The 20,425-nt window shown below is 33.0% G+C and overlaps 1 protein-coding gene across 1 annotated transcript in view; it reads right to left on the reverse strand.

Moving 5' to 3' along the window:
* LOC111000945 (zinc finger protein MSN2) overlaps positions 1-20,425 on the reverse strand; it is a 72,029-nt gene that overhangs the window by 22,410 nt on the left and 29,194 nt on the right. The window contains exon 2 of the mRNA XM_045633506.1: positions 9,329-9,354. The gene's annotated coding sequence lies outside the window, so the exon portion shown is untranslated. The remainder of the gene's footprint in view (positions 1-9,328; positions 9,355-20,425) is intronic.

Genomic DNA, 20,425 nt, shown 5'->3' on the forward strand with positions numbered 1-20,425 from the left:
TTACGGGAAAGGCCGCTAGTAAAAGTCCATTCTAGTCTCAATTCGGGCATTTGTTAATTTGTATTCAGTACAAATCTTGTCGTCTTCTCACTAGTATATAATAATATTTCTATTGATAAATACGTTTTCACTATTCCTTTACAAATGAGTCTTTAGAATTGGAATAACATTATGTATTTGGTTATTATGTGATATATGATTAATGAAGTATGACAGGTGAACTTGAATTACTTGAAAAGATACGTTTTTGAACTTTCCCGCGCATTTTGTTGGGTCACTGACATTTACACGAAGCGGTTCACAGATTATGAACACTTTTTGAAGAGAGTTTTTTTTAAACTTTTATTATCGGCCAGTTATTTTTTTTTAATTTTAACTGTAATAGAACGAATAGATTATAAATAACGGTATTTAGTACAGATTTGAGATTAATTAAATCAAATGTAAGATATATAAATCTGTAAGTAAATGTAAGGTATATAAATCCCGGAGGTTATGCATTTCCGAATAAGTTCCTAAGAAGATTTTTTTTTTAATTTTGTTACTAAGAACTTGACTATTTATTTATTATTTTACTTTTGACTAGATACTTGACTAAATATCTTTGAAGGGGCATATACCGTCCACAGAGAGTCTACATCGCGTACGATCTTTAAGCCACCATCTTAAGGCCACGGGTCGCTTTCATTGGGTTCCAATTTAGTGCCTGCTTGGGGATACATACTAATGTTTTCCGAGTGTATGGCCTACCTATATCAACCTACGTCGCTTGATCTACTGGCTAGTAGGGGTTTCTTGGCAGCGCGCAGTTGCTCGGTCAGATCAGATCAGATCTTCTCAGGCTAGTAGACCAAAGTAACCCAGAAAGTTCGCTATATTTAGCGAAATCAGCGGTTAAAGAAGACTTGGAGTCGATTGAAAATGTCTTGGTTATTTATTGGAAAACAGTATAAAAATAAAAAATGTGTATTATCTCTGTAGTACCCTATGCTTAAATATTTGCAATTATCATATTTGCAAAAAAGTTCATATTAAGTGCTCCAGTTTTTATATTACCGATACGTGGAAACTTGATTTGAAGGCATTTCCGTATTGGTTGATGTCCGGTAAACCTTCAACGTTTCCGAGCCAAAGCGGGCAATTAAGTTGCAACATGGAAAAGCGATTTTTAAATTTGGAACTTTTCAAAGAAAGAAAGTTTCTTTTTTAATTTAAAAATAATATTGATAGAAACATAAACGACGAATAAATATTTAAAAATAGAACTTTTATGTAGTTATTTAAAACTCAATTTTGTAACTTTCTTTATTTAAATTTAAGGCAGACGTCTTTGTTGATCGAATAACAATTTTTAAAATGGAACATATCAAACTTCATTTTACCAAAAGTACCTACTAAATTCTCAAGAGGACACCTATAGTCTACACAATTAATTCTACTTATTACAACAATATTCTGCTTTGTGACCCAAAATGGAACGACTTTAATGCCAAATTTTGCTAACTAAATATTGACTGACAATTTACATAATTATCTCGCATTCACATACCCATTATAATGGCGGGAAAACTACAAATAATTACTTTGACATTCGCCTTCATTGATAGCGTTGCTAGGCAACCACGTTTTCTCTTAAAATATTCAAAAGAAACTAAACATAGTAGTCTATGTAATAATAAAATTATTGTTAAGTTTTAAACTGTCTCAATCCAGCTTATATTGAAATAAAGGTACATAAAGTATAAACGCTTGGTCATTTTATAACAAAGCGCGGGAAAAATCAAGAGCAACCACTTCCATTTCCTTGGATCGCGAGCACAGATAAAAAACACAGTTCAATCACCACGCGGCCTCGTAAGACTTTTCACTCGAATTGACATTCGATCTTAATGGGATATCGATTTTTGAACTCAATAATACTTCAAAATTGGGTTATCGTAACAAAACGGTCCATGAGTGGCCATCTTTAAACTCACGGACTGCCCAGTAAGAATTCGAAACATTTGAAAAGCAGGCCGTCTCGCTTACAACAATACAAATTTTCGCTGTTAGAGAGGAACGCACATAGAAACGCGGTCCTATAGACGAATAGTCATTGTTCTTGATCGTAACAAAATAAAGACAGAGCAGCGGTACTCGTGACTAAGAGACAAAACGATCGAGATTAAGGTGCGCGAAAGAGATGGAGCATAAGGTTTTTGGGTCGATGTCCGGACAGAGGAACGAAATTGAATTAAAGTTTAAATTTAGAACATATCAATTCTAGGAAATGTTTGTGACCTGTAATGGTTTTTACACGGATATGTGAAAATGCTCCAACGTACTTAATTATATTTGTGTTTGTATTTACTAGTGACATGCCAGTTACAAAGTTTACGACTATTATATCTAGCTTATATATAATCTATCACAACAATAGCACTCTTGTGATTGAACATATTTCACACGATTTTCTTCTAATTAGAGTTCCCGCGTCATTTGACACATCTTCGAAATTCAAAGTAACGTCAAATTTATTCTTTTTATAAATATTTCGAAAATATTTTAAATTTGTGAGTTGCCGCGTCATATTCGAAATTCAAATGACGTGTTCTAATAAATGACGTCAGGGGAGCATTCCCCCGTCCCGTTGGTACCGTTACACCGGCGTCCTTGGCTGAGTTCTTTCTTGCGCGAGCAGGTCGTTCTCAACTCGTTCCGCGCTGTTGCCACTGCGCATGTGTGCGTACGTGTCTATGCATACATCGTGTCTGTGTAATACGCCTGTGTGCGCCACACCCGCGCAAGTGCATTGATTTACTCTTAACGGATATTACGGAATTTCGTCAGACAAATATTTCAAATACAATATAAGAAATGTCTGCAGGCGATCTATGTTTTATATTAATTAGGTCAGTCACTTTACGAGTGGCTTGATCCCTTGGCGTTAATAATAATAATTTATTTATTGCAAGAATTTAATTAATTTTATTACTAGAGGTTAAGAAAATTGTAAATACTACTGTATATTTCAATGTTATTAAATCAGTTATATATATTAATAATATAAAAAAATATTCTACATAGTGTCTAATATAAAATTTAATACTTTAATAACACAATTAAAACTTATTTAAATTACATTTCAATTTATCATTTATTGCAAGAATATGGTACAAAAGTTGGTACAATCGTAAGCCGTCCGCATATTCTACCACACACAGTGGCACGCAAATTTATCTTAATTTACGTAGAGATGTTGGATGATGGAAGGTCACGTCCTCTCCTACAGCATTTACCATCTCCACACGTATGAACCAGCCCACTGAAGTGGTTGACTTAGAATCCTTAAAGGAAAGAGCGTACCAATTCTTAAAAGACCAGCAACGCACTCGCGAGCCTTCTGGAATTGAGTGTCCATGGGTATCGCTTAATATCAGGTGAGCCTTTTACCCGTTTGCCCGCTTCTATAAAAAAATCGTCGCATGTCAAGTCTGAATACGAATTGATTAAATAATAAACAAAGACAACACAGATTACATGGATAAAAAGAGAAAACAGATAAATAATTAAATTAAACAATAATCTATATATTTTAAAGAAATTGTAACTGCTGCTAAATAAAGTCAAAATTTTTCCTCATAAAATATTTCCTCATATCAAATACTTCCACGTAAGGTGGAAAATTAAGATTAATTAGTTTGTTAAATATTTGAATTATCTCTCCATGTATCAGTGAAAATAATAAAAAAATCGACATTTTCATAAATTGTTTTGTAGCTTAAAACCTATAGGCGAATTACGCTGATAATAATTCACGTACGTTGAACAATATCTTATCGTATTGGGATTCTTAATATTGAGGAAGGTTACAAATAAAACGATATATAAATCGAAACCAATTTGTGACCTGGTTTCATAAGGAACTAATATTATCGACATTAATGTCGACCTTGCAGCCAACAATGGCCAATTCACGTGTTCAATAAGTATTTCAAAATCGGAAAGGTCAATTACAATTTTAATTGAACTAGTTAATATATAAGAGAGAAATATTTGGAACCAGCTGACTGTATTTTCGAATTGCAGTTGGGCTTAGAAAAGAGAGCAATTCTCGAGCATTTGCGAGCTTTCTGGCAGTGGCCATGGGCGGCATCAGGACATAAGACGAGGGTCATAGAAAAACCTTAACACCAAAACCTTTCTGCATTACAATATAAATGAAAACTGTATAAAAATCCAACTGACAAGATCGGAGACATTTTTTAATAATTAACTTAAATCTCTCTGGATTATAATATAAATGTAAATTGTCCAAAAATATATACAACAATCGCAGTCGGATATTATATACTTAATAATAAACCTGTCTGGATTACAATATAAATGATAACTGTAGAAAAATACGACTGACAGGATCGGAGACATTTTATAATAATTAATTTAAATCTCTCTGGATAATAATATAAAGGAAAATTGTAAAAGAATACGGATCAACGTACACTGGGACTTTTATTAACCCTTAAATTTGTGGATTACAATATGATAACTGTACAAAAATACGACCGATATACGCAGCACTTTATATTAAGTATAATTACTTTACGATACTATATGTACTTCGATCTTGCAATATCTTAAACCAATTGACGACTTGCACAATACCTTAACTATATAACGACGATATACTTACGTAAACAATATTAAAGTTGTTTTTTTTTATAGAACAGTGGGCAAATGGGCAGAATAGGCTCACCTGATGTTAAGTGATACCGCCCGTGGACACTCTCAATGCCAGAAGGCTCGCAAGTGCGTTGCCGGCCTTTTAACAATTGGTACGCTCTTTTCTTGAAGGACCGTAAGTCGAATTGGATGTGTATGCGGCGTTACAAATGGGATGTCGAGTGTTAATCATTGGTTTATCAATAGACAAATAATTTGTACTATGTCAATAAGAGGTCGCCATATTACACGATGTGCTGACAATATTAAAGATTAGTAGATAATATTGGCAAAAAATGCTTAAGACAGACAGACAAGAACAGCCAGGTGGCATATAGTCTATAAAGAGATAAAACTATATTTCTGTATTAAAGTGTATCTTTTTTAAAGATGGAAGTAGCTCTCTTGGGCCGTGGGGCTTAGGTGTAAGTAATAAAAGTTTAAGTTGACTCCTCAACGAATAATTAGAAACGTTAACTATAATTTTTAATTAATTTTATTACTAGAGGTTAAGAAAATTGTAAATACTGTATATTTCATTGTTATTGTTTGTATAAGTAAATAAACTTAAACATAATTCTTAGTGACATAATTGTAGTTAATTCTAATATACCTAATAACTAACCTTAAAATAATAATAATAAAAATATATTATTAAAAGGAATCCCTTGTTATTAAATCATTTATATACATTTTAATATTCTACATAGTTTCTAATTAAAAAATTTAATACATTAATAACACAATTTAAACTAATTTAAATTACATATCAATTGATTATCAATGTTATCAATCAGTTTTTTGAGGTCAAAATAGTTGTTAAAAGGCCTTTGCGCACACATTGACGGATCGAGTTCAGTTGTGTAATAGTGTGCGTAGACGCGTACATGGACAGGAGGTTCAACGTACGCTGACTTCAAGAGTTCCTTGTTCCACTTATTGCTGACACAGTCCAAAAAGTTCCCTAGCTAAAAGTTTTTATATATATTACTACTGTTAAACCAGTAATCATTATTTTATTCTCTATTCTCTACTCTGTTCTTGATATGGTGGGTTATTGGCTACGCAGAAAAGACTGCTTTATCAGTATATTTAGGTACTTATAGTCGAGTTGAGAGGACTACGGGTTCCAAGGAAGGACATTTCTTGCCGAAGCCGCGTACAAATTATTTGAAGAAATCTATTAGGTATGGAGTGTGCAATTATTTAATTAATTACTATCTTCAATTCGCAATATTGGAATGTTTGACAATTCAAAAAGATGCATGTTAGAATGAACACAGTTGACTGAAATTAAGACGGCTTATGGCGACGTGTATCTCGCTCGCATATAAATATTAAGTTTATCACGTAAATATTTTTTTTTGTAATGAGAAATAAAGTTCTTTAAACAAAAAAAAAGAACATGAGGAAGTCTTAACTTTTGGGTGTACCATGTGCACATTCCAAATTCTATCTGGGGCATACTGATATGCCAAATATGCCAATTAAATATGTCAAAATCTGTTATAAAGACATCTCACACTTGATCTTGGGGACGGCTCACATTTGGTCGTAAAAACCGATAGTCATAAAAGCCGATGACATTATAATAAGCACCTAATACAATAGAATTCAGTCTTTGATTTCGGTCAATATAACCGGTATGTTGTTCTAAACGATATCATAAACGTTTTTGACTGTATAAATATTTTCATTGACTTATTTATGTATGTAATATTGTGTAGTTATATTATATAAGTAGAATTATTATGTGTAAATAAATATATTTAAAAATACTGAAATATACATAATTTAATGTATAATAAAAATAAATATATAATTTTTAATTAGTTTAAGACGAATTCTCCCATAACGCGGTAAACCCGGATTGCATTGTATGAGTAATCATAAACAATAAAATTTTAATAAACACTGCAATAGTCGACCTTTATGTACATTATCGGAACAAGAATGTTATATGACAATTTAATGTGGGAAAAACTTGCTAACGTTTGGTTTACGCTTCTAATTATTTACCAAAAAATATATCATTATATAGGTTATATAATTCGCTTGATTTATTTTTATAAATTTGCGATTACAAATCCTGATATATAAATTGCGGTACGCAACCATTCGAACGCGCCATACAAAAGACATCAACGCGCGCGCTATTTTATGTACGTCTCAACATTCTGATATTGCAATAAAACTCGTCGGCATTTCTGCATTTCCAATGGCTACATTATCTACACTAGAAACTTGTTAAATATACTTGTCGTAGTAATGAAATCAGTAGCGTAGACACTGTCAAATTGTATTTACTGTAATAATAATAAAATCAGTGGTGCTAGAACCTTTCTTCTGTCTAGGCCAGAGTTCCCCAAACTTTTTTATGTCGTAGACCCCTTGCTATGTTTTTCCGTGTTGGGTAGACCATGATGTCCAATCTAATAGGGAAGTAGGTGAGGCCTTCTGTGAACACTTGTATCAGAATGACAATTGTATAAATGTCGCGTCTTTCTTTAGTGTGTTACCAAGACCCTGAACTTTGGATATATTATGGGTCCAGATAACTTGGAGCAGCTTGTGATCGGTAATGTGAAAGGTAGTTTGAAGCCGAATACACAGGCCTTAAAGCCGAAGACGGGGTGGAGTGAAGGAAATGAAACACCAACAATGCAAATATACAACACCAAATGCTTCAGTAATCTTTACAAAAAAGAGGGTAATCTAGAGAGAGACGCAAGCGCAGAGGCGCTTAAATAATTTAATCAAAAATGGCCAAAAAAACACTAAAAAACTCTAACAATAATGTATAAAATTATAGTAACTAAAAATCGTTCACTAATAACACATAATCTCAAATATTGTATTTATCTTGAGTTCAATAATGGCAATCATTTCCGGTTAAAAAACTTTCTCGGGTCAAAAGCAAATCATGTAGTTTAATGGTAACATTGAACAATCATAATAATTTGCTATTGATGTTGTTTTGAATATAGTTACTATCTCCGCTATCTGTATGTTTATTTGTATATAACAGAACAAGAGGCTGACATGTTAAGTCATATGGATACATTGCTTGTATTGATACGATCTTTTCTTGAAGGACCCTAAGTTGAATTGGTTTAAATACTTCATACAAAATACTTCTGTCAGTAGCTGGTTTCACATAGTTGTTTACGAAAAATTACCTTAAATATTTATTTGCGAAAAGTTTACACACTAATAATCCCAGGAAATAATTAGTTTATAGATAGTCTGTGGGGCTCCACTTATAGACTATGACATGTATGAATAATAGCTGCACAGATAAGCACTGGTTCCATATAGTTTTGGTAGCTTAAAAAAAGTTTTAACTCATAAATGAAATCGAAACTCATTTATTGCGACAATTAATTCACTAGGTGACATATGCAAGTGATGTTAACATTTATGTCAGCTTAATGGGGCGTGTTTCTGTAATTTATGGCATGCAATATATGGAATTACAGATTATCTTAGGTATTTTGTGGATTGATTTAAAGGAACGAAAATCCTGTACTTTAGAATAAATTACATCTTTGTTAAAATAAACTAATACCTTTTTCGTTGGATACTCATTTTTTATGATTTTTTCGATGTCAGACATAATGGTGCGCAAATTAAGAAAATTAGATAAAATTTTGAAATATTTTTATTATCATTACATTTTTTTATAACTACGTCACGATATCATCAAATTATAGTGGAGTATATTTGGATTCAAAAGAAATTAATTTCAAAAGTATAAGGTAGGTTTTTAATTAGATGCCTTTGTAATTAAATAGATATTACTCATATTATTTTTATTGCTAAGCATTTAAATCAATTTTATTGTTGTTAATTAAAATAGATATATTATTTAGGTAAAAAAAAAATTTATATGTATCTCTCATTATATCTTTTATTTAATTTATTCTCTTTGATTATTGTTATTTTGTGTGTGTGTTTTGTTAGTACTAATATGTATATGTGTATTATACCTATATTTATTACAATTTATTTACGTATTTTGAACATTCTTTTATCCAGAGAACAAAGAACAAAATGTAGCCGTAAAGAATAAAATTAAAGATATTTTGAGTCCAAAAGACAAAACAAAACTGTCCGATGACGACACATAATTTATTAAATCAGTTCTCTTATAAAACAAATTGTTGAGAAGAATATTTTTTTAATTAACGTAATAAATTCAGATTTATATCTCGTAAATAAGTTTTGTTTAAATGGCAAAGGCAATTCTATTAAAGAATCGTAATTCCGTTATTCAGGTAAGATAACCACTATATATTTACATAAACATTTAATATATGTCTATGTGATGAACATATTACAAGCATTTAGCAGGATATCCTGTGATAAGCAATCTGTTTAATCTGTGAGCGTCAATAGGAATTTTCTATTTTTTAATCTGTGTACGTCTATATTGGCAAATAAACAAAGGTCTTAGTTTCCCGCATATATAATGTCATAGATAAATACATTCTATTATCTATATCAACACTGTCTGACTGTTGATTATAAATCTATAATCTATATTAAGTAATTTGTTAATAATGTCGTCGTTTTGCAAAAATCTACGACAATATTAGCGGCTTTTTAAATAAGTGTAAATACTTACAGAAATTGGTTTGACGGATGGGAAAGCTGTAACAAAAGAATAACATTAAACTATTTATAAAATATTATGTTAGAAAATATAAATCTACATTTCCAAGACACACATACTACTTGTGTTACGTTAGGCCCGCCCCGTATTTCCCTCGGATAAATACAAAAGCACAGACGGAAAGTAATAAACGGCTAATACGAGCTTTAATTTTTCTTTGATTTTGATCCCTTTGGAGTCGAACCTTGGGCCGTGATAATTGCATAGCAAATAAAAGACTAAAGTTGGTGCACAAGCGACCCCAGAGCTGGTGTTTTCATCAACGAATAAGTATCGCAATACAGCGAGATGCCAACAGTAAAGATACTTAGGAACCAAATTTTTTTTTATTGAATACATAATTTTAAATAGAAAGAAGTTGGTGTGGTGGAAACAAAAACTGATCACAGTTTTTCTGTCCACCAGGACGACGAACATATTTAAATAATTAACTTATATACTAAGTGACATATACACTATAATATTTACCATTAAACCATTAAAATTGTACGAAAAACGTAATAAACCAATTAAGTAAATCTGCATGTTTGTGTGTTAAAATTATAACAATAACATGAAACAGATACCTAAAAGCTTTTAGCGCCACTTCGGGCTATCGAACCCAAGACCTCGTCTACAAAAACCCTTGTCGGAAGGAAAGCTCAGGTCATATCAATTATTGACGGCACTGAAAGGTTACTTCGATAATAATAAAAATTACCTTTCAATAAAGTACATCATGTTGTCATCATTTTGACATGATCATCCGCTCCATTATTATTTTATATCCACTTACGAAATGGTTTAAATGTTTTATGAGACAGGAGATGAACGAGCTCAATTATTTCACCCAATGGGCTCACGGGTATGTTGCAAGCTTTTCAATCCGCCGTTTTCTTTAAGACGTTTGATAGCTGGATAGATCCTTAATTATCATGTCATCAATTTTTAATTATCACTGTGTAGGTTAAGAATATTGTGAATACTATATATTTGTGTGTTTAAAATAAAAAAAATAATCTTATTATCAGCTCAGGCTTCACACGAATCTCGCACTTTGAAAAAAACTAGCTATCAAAATTCGTGTTTTGAAATTTATCGTTAACACAGAAAAACATAGAATTTGTTTTTATAATTGCTTATAAATCCTTTGATTTTCAAGCGAGAAGTTTCAAGGTTTTGAGCGACCCCAAAGTGTAGCATATTCGAGAGAAGAAAGAGTTCCAACTCCATCTTTTGCTTTTTTGGACTCTCTTTGTCTGGTCCTTTCCAACTAGTCGCCCTGTTGGTCCACCTGTCATTGTTCATGCCAGCGAAAATCGTTAATATTTTATCTGATATTCGGTTAAGTTAATCTTAATTGAACAAGTGAACGAAGCAATTATAAAATGGTCTACTTAACAGAGATAACATCTTTATATTGTATTAAGAGCTTTTATTCCGAGAAAATCGTGACACAAACATCTTTTAAGTAAAAGTCCAAAACACGCGATCGATAGTGACGTCATTGGTACACACGTCAGAACACAAAATGGCGTCAGAGAGCGTCACGCTAAGAAATATTCAACTTACATACGTCAAAAATGTATTTTGACATACGGGTCTGTAAATCGCGTTTCGTTTCACGTAAAAGAGCCGGCAATTTTGTAAAGCCATTGGTTCCATGGACATGCATAAACCGATCATAATTTTTGACAAAAAACTTAATTTTAGGGACAAAAATACATTAGACTCTTAAGATTATTAATTATCCATAATATTGTGTTAACTGACATTTTGTTTAATTTGTTTGTTAGTCTATGGAGAAGACGCAAGTTATGGTCCGTCATTTAAATTTCAATTCGAAGATTTTTTTACAATATATTGGACTAAAAAGAAATAGGATAAATATTGTTTCATAAAATATATATTTCCACAAATGAGTTTCATTCCTCATATATATATATATATATCAACCTTCTTTATATGTACGCATTTAACACCCTCGTACGATAAAACGAAATATCATATGACATACCATAGACAAAATTTCCTGTCATCTGTCAGGTACTATGACTGTTACTTCCCGGTTAGAAAAAACAGATCGTATTTTTTTTAATATCTGAGCGGGTAACACGGTTTTCATAAATAGAAAGTATAATTAACGAGAAAGGTTTAATCGTTATGTTTTTATGTAAAAAGATGACCGTTTATTTCCACTCTTTAAAATAGTTGACTTGGCGATCATAATGGCTGTATTAATTTTGGAAGCCGCACTTCTAAACAATGACTTGGTGCTTTGACCAAACTATTTCCTTAAGTTTTGGAACCTGGACGTGAGTCTCCGGCCAGGTCACCTTCTATCTGCCACTTTGCCTTGTATGATTAATTAAAGGCACTAGTATTTGACTCGTAGTTGACTTCCAATAATTGTTACTAGTTAACTAACACAGTTGTTACTCGTTAACCTATCTTCAGAATCATTGATATGGACCCAAATTAAAGATTTCCTCCAATAAAGACAAACTAGGACATCACGGACTGTCATGCCAAAAAAAAGTGCTGGCCGCTTCTCGAGACATGCTGCACTCAACGATATTATACGTTGGTCCCACAGAACATTTAAAGGAGGACCTCCTTTAGATGTTCTATGGTTGGTCCCTTGCCACCGTCAACTTGTCTCTCGACTCGTAGTTGACTTCTAATCATTGTTACTCGTTAACTAAAATAGTTGTTATTGGTTATCCTATCTTCAGAATCATTGATCGGTACCCAAAGCTAAAGAAAAAAGTAAAGTCAAACTTTCTCGATCCATAGCTTTCTTTCTTTATTTCTAGGGCGTCCTGTTCTTCCTTGGTCCATTCCATATAACTTTAAAGTCCAACTTTTATCTGTGCTTTCTACATGCCAAGTCTATAAATAAAAAAATAAATCAGTGGCGCTACAACTTTAGGTCTTGGCCTCAGATTTCTGAATCTGTTTCATGATCAATTTTTAAATCTAATAGGCAAGTAGGTGATCAGCCTCCAGTGCCTGACACACGTCGACTTTTTGGGTCTAAGACATGTCGCTTTCCTCACGATGTTTTCCTTCACCGTTCGAGCAAATGTTAAATGTACACATAGAAAGAAAGTCCATTGGTGGACAGCCGGGGATCGAACCTACGACCTCTGGAATGAGAGTCGCACGCTGAAGCCACTAGGCCAACACTGCTCTTGAGTCTATGAACAACATTATAACGATATAAGTCAAAAATTACGACGAAAAACGAAATTCACGCGGGCGGCACAAAAAATTGTTAAAAAGTATCTCGCTTTGTACGCTGCCTTTGCGCCAGATTAAATTGACTTTTGGCCATCAAAAGCGATCTAGAAAGTGGAGCATTCAGTACGAACGAGACGCCAAAACCGGCTCATTAAAATAAAAGTGCAACACGCGAAACCAATGGGCAAGTTACTCCAAATAGTGCACGCGAGAAACACGTCTTAACTTGCGTAATGTTTTTTTTTAATAGACATAGGCTGACTACAATCATCCGCTCATAGAAACATTGTCAGAGAGCGTGCTAATTAAATTGTTTGTTTTATATAAGAAGCCACCACGAACCCACGGCCTCAGAAGCCACTAGACCATACTGCTACTGCTGACAGATAGATATTATCAAGCTAATATTTACGAGATTTGAAGAATGTATATTAGAAAACAAGTTCGACAATATACATTACTAAAATTAGATTAATAAACAAAATACACATAAATAGATAATATTATATTATTAATTGCAGTAGGCTTATAATGGCAGAGGTTGTTTTTATAAGTTCATGATATTGAAATCAGCTTATAAAAAATTGTTTCGTCTAAATAAGAGTTGAGGGTATATTTTTCTAATCCCGGATCTTAGACTATATCTATCTATTGGTTTTTTTTTTATCAATCTAATTTTAGTTATGTATATTGTCCAACTTGTTTTCTAATATTATTCAAATCTCGTAAATTATAGCTTGGTAATATCTGTCAGCAGTAGCAGTATGGCCTAGTGGCTTCAGGTTGCCATTCTCATCTCTGAGGCCGTGGGTTCGATCCCCGGCTGTGCACCAATGGACTTTCTATGACAAAAGTCTACATGGCACAAGAGACTGATCGATTATCTATTGGATTGACAACCATGAAGCAGATATAGGAATCTGAGGCCCAGAAATGAAAAAGGTTGTAGTGCCACTGATTTATTTTTATTTTATACTAGCTGACCTGGCAAACGTCGTCTTGCCAAACTACTACCTTTAACTCAGCGCCATCTGTTAGAATTGTATCAAATAATAAACAAATGTTAATGTTATCGTAATTTTAGTAAGGATGCCTATTTTTTTGAAAATGAAATATAGCCTATGTCACTCAGGAATGATGTAGCTTTCCAACAGTGAAAGAATTTTTCAAATCTGCCAAGTAGTTTCGGAGCCTATTCAATTCATACAAACAAACAAACAAAAAATCAAACCTTTCCTCTTTATAATATTAGTATAGATTATTAGTAGCTGTTAGATTAATTATAAATAATTAATAATTTACATTTATTAACAACAAATCGATATATTTAATGTGACTAAAAAATTCTTAAAAAATATTTTAAAAACTCAGGTATCTTTTACTAATAATGGCTTTGTTTGTACCTTCATATTAAACATAAACTTAATCCACCAATCAATTAATCTTACAACTGTGCTTTGTATAACTGTACTTTATGTATCTGTTTCTATGTGTATTCCGTTTTGGCTTTTGTATGTATTGTAATTGTTTGGATATTGTTTAGTGATTAGCTGTAGGAATACTTAAATAAAAAACACGGGACGCCTGGCAGATGTGAAACATCGATATTATTTTTTAAAAAGTAATATGCAGAAAAGAACAGACTCGGAAATAAATATGTTATAATGATAAAGTAAAATATTACGATTTTTTTCCAGATAACGATGACTATTTGTTGAATAAACATTATATTCATTAAATATTTTTAATGTGAAATTTACTACTGCATTTAGACTGTATATGATATAGTGTGGCGACGCGTCGCCACGGCATGCGTCGCCACGGCATGCGTCGCCACGCCATAAATCGGTCTTACGTGCGGCTATAGATGTTTCACATCAAAAATAAAAAAAAATATATGAACTCTGGTTTCCATAGTAATTTCACTTATCTGGCGTGACGGGCATCTTTTGTTTTCCGCAGTTTTCACTGAACAAAGTAAGGCATTGTACGTTACCGAACATTACCGGCACGATAGAAGCCGCCGGTATAATCATAGAGATGCGCACGCGCCGACATAACGACAACCGGCTCACGCACGTGGCCGAGAATGTAGTATTTAAATTACAATGTCAGTATAGATATGAAATAAATTAAAAAAAAAAGCGTCGACAACCTTTTTAGGTCTAGACCTTAGATTTCCGACTTTATGATGCCGTCGACTGAGTCTAAGGCAAGCCGGTTCGCCGTTCGAGCGAATGTTAAATGCGCACCGACAGATAGTCCATAACCTGGGATTGAACCTAAGACCTGAGGAATGAGAGTCGCACGATAGAACTAGACTGGCATATCTGTGGCTAGTCTATAGATACCAAAGACAATTGCTGACCATTCAGAACAAAACAAAACGTGTCTGAAATTCCCCAGAACATGTGACCCTAATAATTCGCCGGCATGGCCTACTGGAAGATGACTTTCACTTTTGCCAAGCTCCATTAAATCAATAAATTTTCCCACGTGATACAATACGGTCAGTACGCGCTAAGATTTTTCTCAGCGAATAAATCATAATAATAAATTAGTGATCTTGTATCTGTCAGAGCATCTGTTCGAACAGTGAGTGATGGGGAAAAGTGAACGAAATATTTGTTTTTTTCTTACCAGCCAGTCTAACTTTTTTAATATTTTCTTTTTTTTATTGATTATTAATATAGTCTGTGTAACTCAATAATGTATTCTGTGGTTAAGGAATTTTGTATCTTTTAGTCATTCAATTCCACAGTTGTACTACAGTGCCTATCATAACTATTATAGAATATAAATGAATTTTTTAGGGGAAGCAAAACAACTCTTATTATTATTTATATATTAGTAATATTACCATTGTATTGTGAACATTAACACTGCAAATCTATGTTCATTCTTGTAAAAGTATATCGTTAGTAAATCTTTAATAACGTAAAAACATTGGTGCAAATTGTATTGTTTATGCAAATTTATATGAAGTGAAACTGGTGCATTTATGTGGTGCAAACCGCAAAACCAGTCCGTGTCAGGAAGCGGCCTCGGGCCCTCTCCCCTCGCACTTGTTCTAGACAAAGCTTGTCCTTCATGTCACTTGTGACGCACACAAGTGCATTGCACCAACAATATTGCCTTTTCATATCCGGTTACTGGGTCAAATTGATTCTATAATCAAAAATTTGCGTTACTCAGTCAATGTCAAGTTTGAAGTTTCATATGTCAAAGAAGTTTCGGATATATTGACATAGTCAGTCATAGTTGGCACTAAATCGTGACAGTTGACGCGGCATGATAGCGTTTCTTTTTTCAAAAAAAATCTCGTCTATAATTTTTCTCACAGACGTATTTGTTTTGTAGTTATACAACATAAAACAAAATAAATAATACAAAGAAACAACAATGAATGGCATATAGTAATATAACAAATGAAACACAAATCTACATAATATTGTCAGACATACGCAAAACGTGTTTTTAAAGTGCCAACTGTGTTCTTATAGTTTAAATGAAAACCGTTCTGTATCCTATTGATTGACATGTCTTGATTATTTTAACAATCCCACAATTTCGTTGAAATTGCACATAATATTTAGATGCGGTTTTTGAGCTTGACCCATCCAGTTCGCAGCCAACCAATTGTAGGACTGAAAGTTGATATGTAGAAGTGGGAGAGGAAATACATTTTCTGCAATTACGCTCTTTTTACTGGTAGTTTGAGCTGAGAACGCAAAGTTAGAATACTGATTGGGGCGGCAAAATAGCTGTTCTCTAGAATATGGATGTTTGCTACACCAAATTTACAATGACAAGTGTGATGAGAGAAGAGGGAGAATTTGTTGACATCTGTAAACCCCAGAAAACTTCAAACTTTTTGATTTCTATTAGTTAGCAAAAAAATTCACCCCAAATCAGCAAACCAGCCATTAGGCTGTATGCCACCAGTGGCAGACTTACAAGCTGATTACAGCACCCACTTGTGGTATACACTTTTATAATAATTTCCTGAACATAATTACCACGGAACACCATGTTAATTACTTTCAAATATTTGCTATTTATCATTATTTGACGTATAATTTGATGTCTGTATAGAAAGTTCACATTTAATAATGACGTTAAAATTAACTTAAATGTCTGAAGTTAACAGAGCCTATCAAATTATGTAAGTATTTCGTAAACAACTTTTTGTATACATTTAAATTTTAATTTGTTAAAAAACTTCTAAAAATATTTTATTCATAACACTTTTATGATCATTAATTTCCAAAGATCTTTGCATGTTTTTATATTAAGTAAACATTATTTTGTTTATTTTTGGAAATACTCCTTTATCTCCATTTCTTTTAATTCAAATCATATCAAAAATCATTTATAAAATAATGTACACTTATAAACGTCAAAAAAGAAATATATTCGTTCTCAAATCAAGGGCGTAGAACGGAAGAGAAGAACTGGTAAGCTCTCCGCCACTCTTTTTAATCGCCAAGTTTTTTCTTATGCACAACGTTTGTAAGGAGATACTACCATTACACCATGTTCCATATGACATCTTGAGTAATAAAGAATAATAAAATAAATTAAAAACAAAGATTTATCCTCTATGAAATTATTTCTCGTGAATATAGTTTTATTACTACGCGAACTTTGTTTCGCTTATTATAATTTTACTTATCCTACCTTTTTAGTGACGCACCAACATATAGAACATTTGGCTATGCCACCCTATATACTCTTTGCTTTTTCTAAAAAAAAAACCATACTACTAAATAAAGAATAAAATAAATAAAATACTTGAATTGGTCCGGAAATACTTAAGCTAAACAGCATTGGTGCGCAGTAAATAGTCTTAAAAAACACCCAGTTATGGAACGGCGGAAGTCGTAATACGGGTGGAATTTCAGACTCTGCCTCGACAATGTTGAAACTCAGGTGCAGCTCGAACAACTCGTCTGAACACTCATAAATGCGGTAGAAGATGCAGAGAACTCAAACCACGCCACATCTATCCGTACGTTGTACGAAAATCGTTTAAAAAAATTACTTACTTAAAATTTAAATTTTCATTTTGACATTTATTCACACTATTATTTTTCTTAACTACGATAACCGTGTCTGCAATCGGTAAGGGCAGGTTTCTAGAATATCCATTGTGTTCCATTTTTCCATAATATGTACTAATCTCGTCCAGAACCTTTCTAGCAATTTCCATGATTTCATCGGCCGATTTAAATTGCCTACCCGGTTCTTTAATGGCCTCTTGGCTGCCAAATCAAATCAAAATACGTTTATTAAGTTTAGATGCGTCTAAGCGCATGCTTATGAATGTCAAAAAACGTTTACTAAATAAGCGAAAGAGCAAGACTACGCCATCCGTTCGTTTGGTTGTAATTTTGCTCCATTTATTTGCTTGTCTATGGTATCCAGCTCAGTTCCATTTTAGTTGTTTTATTTTAGGTAACGTCAGTAAATCCTGTCTTATCTCTGCAATTATTGTTAATTATTTTGCTAAGTAGTTGGCCTAGTGGCTTCAGCGTGCGACTCTCATACCTGAGGTCGTAGGTTCGATCCCCGGCTGTGCACCAATGGACTTTCTTTCTATGTGCGCATTTAACATTTGCTCGAACGGTGAAGGAAAACATCGTGAGGAAACCTGATCACCTATTAGATTTAAAAAATGATCATGAAACAGATTCAGAAATCTGAGGCCAAGACCTAAAAGAGATTGTAGCGCCACTGATTTATTTTCAATTCCTTTCTTTATTAAAAAAACACACTGTTATCACAAATCGAGTTCATAAATAGTTTTAGCGATATAAATGATAAATCCAGTACGATTATACATTAGTACCGAGAAATAATGACAGATACCGGTAGCATTTATGCAAGAAGCCGGACTCTAGACAATGTTTGTATTATCACGACCGCTTTATTTAAAGTGACTTAAAGAAAAGACGTTTAAAACTTTAACGATAAATTAAACGATTATCTAGTTGATAAAAGGGCCTGAGACTACGGCTAGATCGACTTCTAATGAATTTGCGATATCTGTATTAAAATAAGTGTTGTTTATACTACGTATTTGCGTGTTTTTCTCACGAGTATGTAAGTGCGTGCTCCTATTTCACCATGCCTCCTGCTGATAGAGGACAAATCTTTGTTTTTCATTTAATTTATTATTCTTTATTACTCAAGATGTCATATGGAACATGGTGTAATGGTTGCAGCTCCTTACAACTAAAAAAAACTTGGCGATTAAAGAGTGGCGGAGAGTTTATTGCCAGTTCTTCTCTTCCGTTCTACGCCATTGAGTTGAGAACTGGCAGTAAATGTAAAATAAGAATCATTGAATGTATATTTCTTTTTTTTTGACGTTCATAAGTGTACATTATGTTACCTATATGAATAAATGATTTTTGATTTGATTTGATTTGTGTTGTTTGACATAGTCATTTTGTATGATGATTTGCTATTTTAAGAGTACCGCGAGTTTTTTACGCCGGCTTTTTCTCTCGGCCTACACCCTCTGTCTTCTTGTAAAGTAGGATCTACCGCTTCAAATTTAAGGACATGGAATAAGAAAGAAAAGGTTAGTCGACATTTCAGGAGACCGATAACAGCTACCTCAGACAAAGAATTAGTCTAGCTATTCAAAGGGGGAACGCTGCCAGTATCTTCGGAACCTTGCCTAAAGGGACTCCATTTATAAATATATTTTAATTATTACATTTTAAGGTTAGTTATTAGGTATATTAGAATTAAATACAATTATATTTTTATTGGTTGTATTGTAATTAATAAAAATCTAGTGATACCTGTATGTCATATTCTATATATATATATATATAATGGTCCACTGACTTAGTGAGTTAGCGCAATCTCCGAGTATCCAATACTTGTTATATACAATACCGGATTAATAAGATTGTAAGGGCCTTCAGACGTACTAGAACCAGTGTCGCCGCTTTAACCCCCACCAAAGTCTATGATCTATGATTATTTAATCACAAACTGTGCCTATGTATCTGTAGAAAATTATTAATTATCTATATAAAGTTTATTGCAATAATGCGTAATAAAATTCCAAGAATTTCGCCAACTAAAGACTACATTGTTGTCTTATGTAATTTCAAATTGCAATTAAAATAATTTTGTATGCGTTACGACATAACGACTAAAGATTATGTGCTGTGTCTATAAAATTTTAATTTAATTTACGCTTGAAAATTGACAATTTACTCTATGATTTAGTCGGGATGTTCGCTTCGTTCCCGCGCTTTATAAACTGTCAAAACTCTATATGTAATCTGTGCTATTTTGTTCTAACAAAACTTATCTATATCATCGACAATCAACTTAATAATGGCCATACGTTTAACCGTTTACATTGAAAATGCTGTAAGGCAGAACTGTGTCTTACTGGCCAAATCATGAAGGTTTCTTCTACAATACACTTGTAATAATATTTTCGCGTGTATTAAAATGAACAATACTTAGATGCGAGAAATCTACGGACTTACAGAGAACTTGGAAATATTTACGGAAGATTACTATATAATTTTACATACCTTTAATATTAAACTAGTGACTCTAGTGAGTTGACACCGACAACCCATCTGTTACCCAACTTTGGCAAACGTCTCCTTCATTTCCACTCTGCTCTGAGCTGACCTTGTTCATATTTTCCTAGTTACGGCTTTTATTTCGTCCTCGAAACTATATTTTCCTTGGGTTCCTTTTGTTCCACTTTTATATCCATATATAACTATTTGGTAAATCCGAAAACATCTTTATAACTGCAGAACATAAATCAAAAACATGCGCGTT

Source organism: Pieris rapae, chromosome 23, assembly GCF_905147795.1.
Source record: "Pieris rapae chromosome 23, ilPieRapa1.1, whole genome shotgun sequence".
In the NCBI taxonomy this organism is placed as follows: Eukaryota; Metazoa; Arthropoda; class Insecta; order Lepidoptera; family Pieridae; genus Pieris; species Pieris rapae.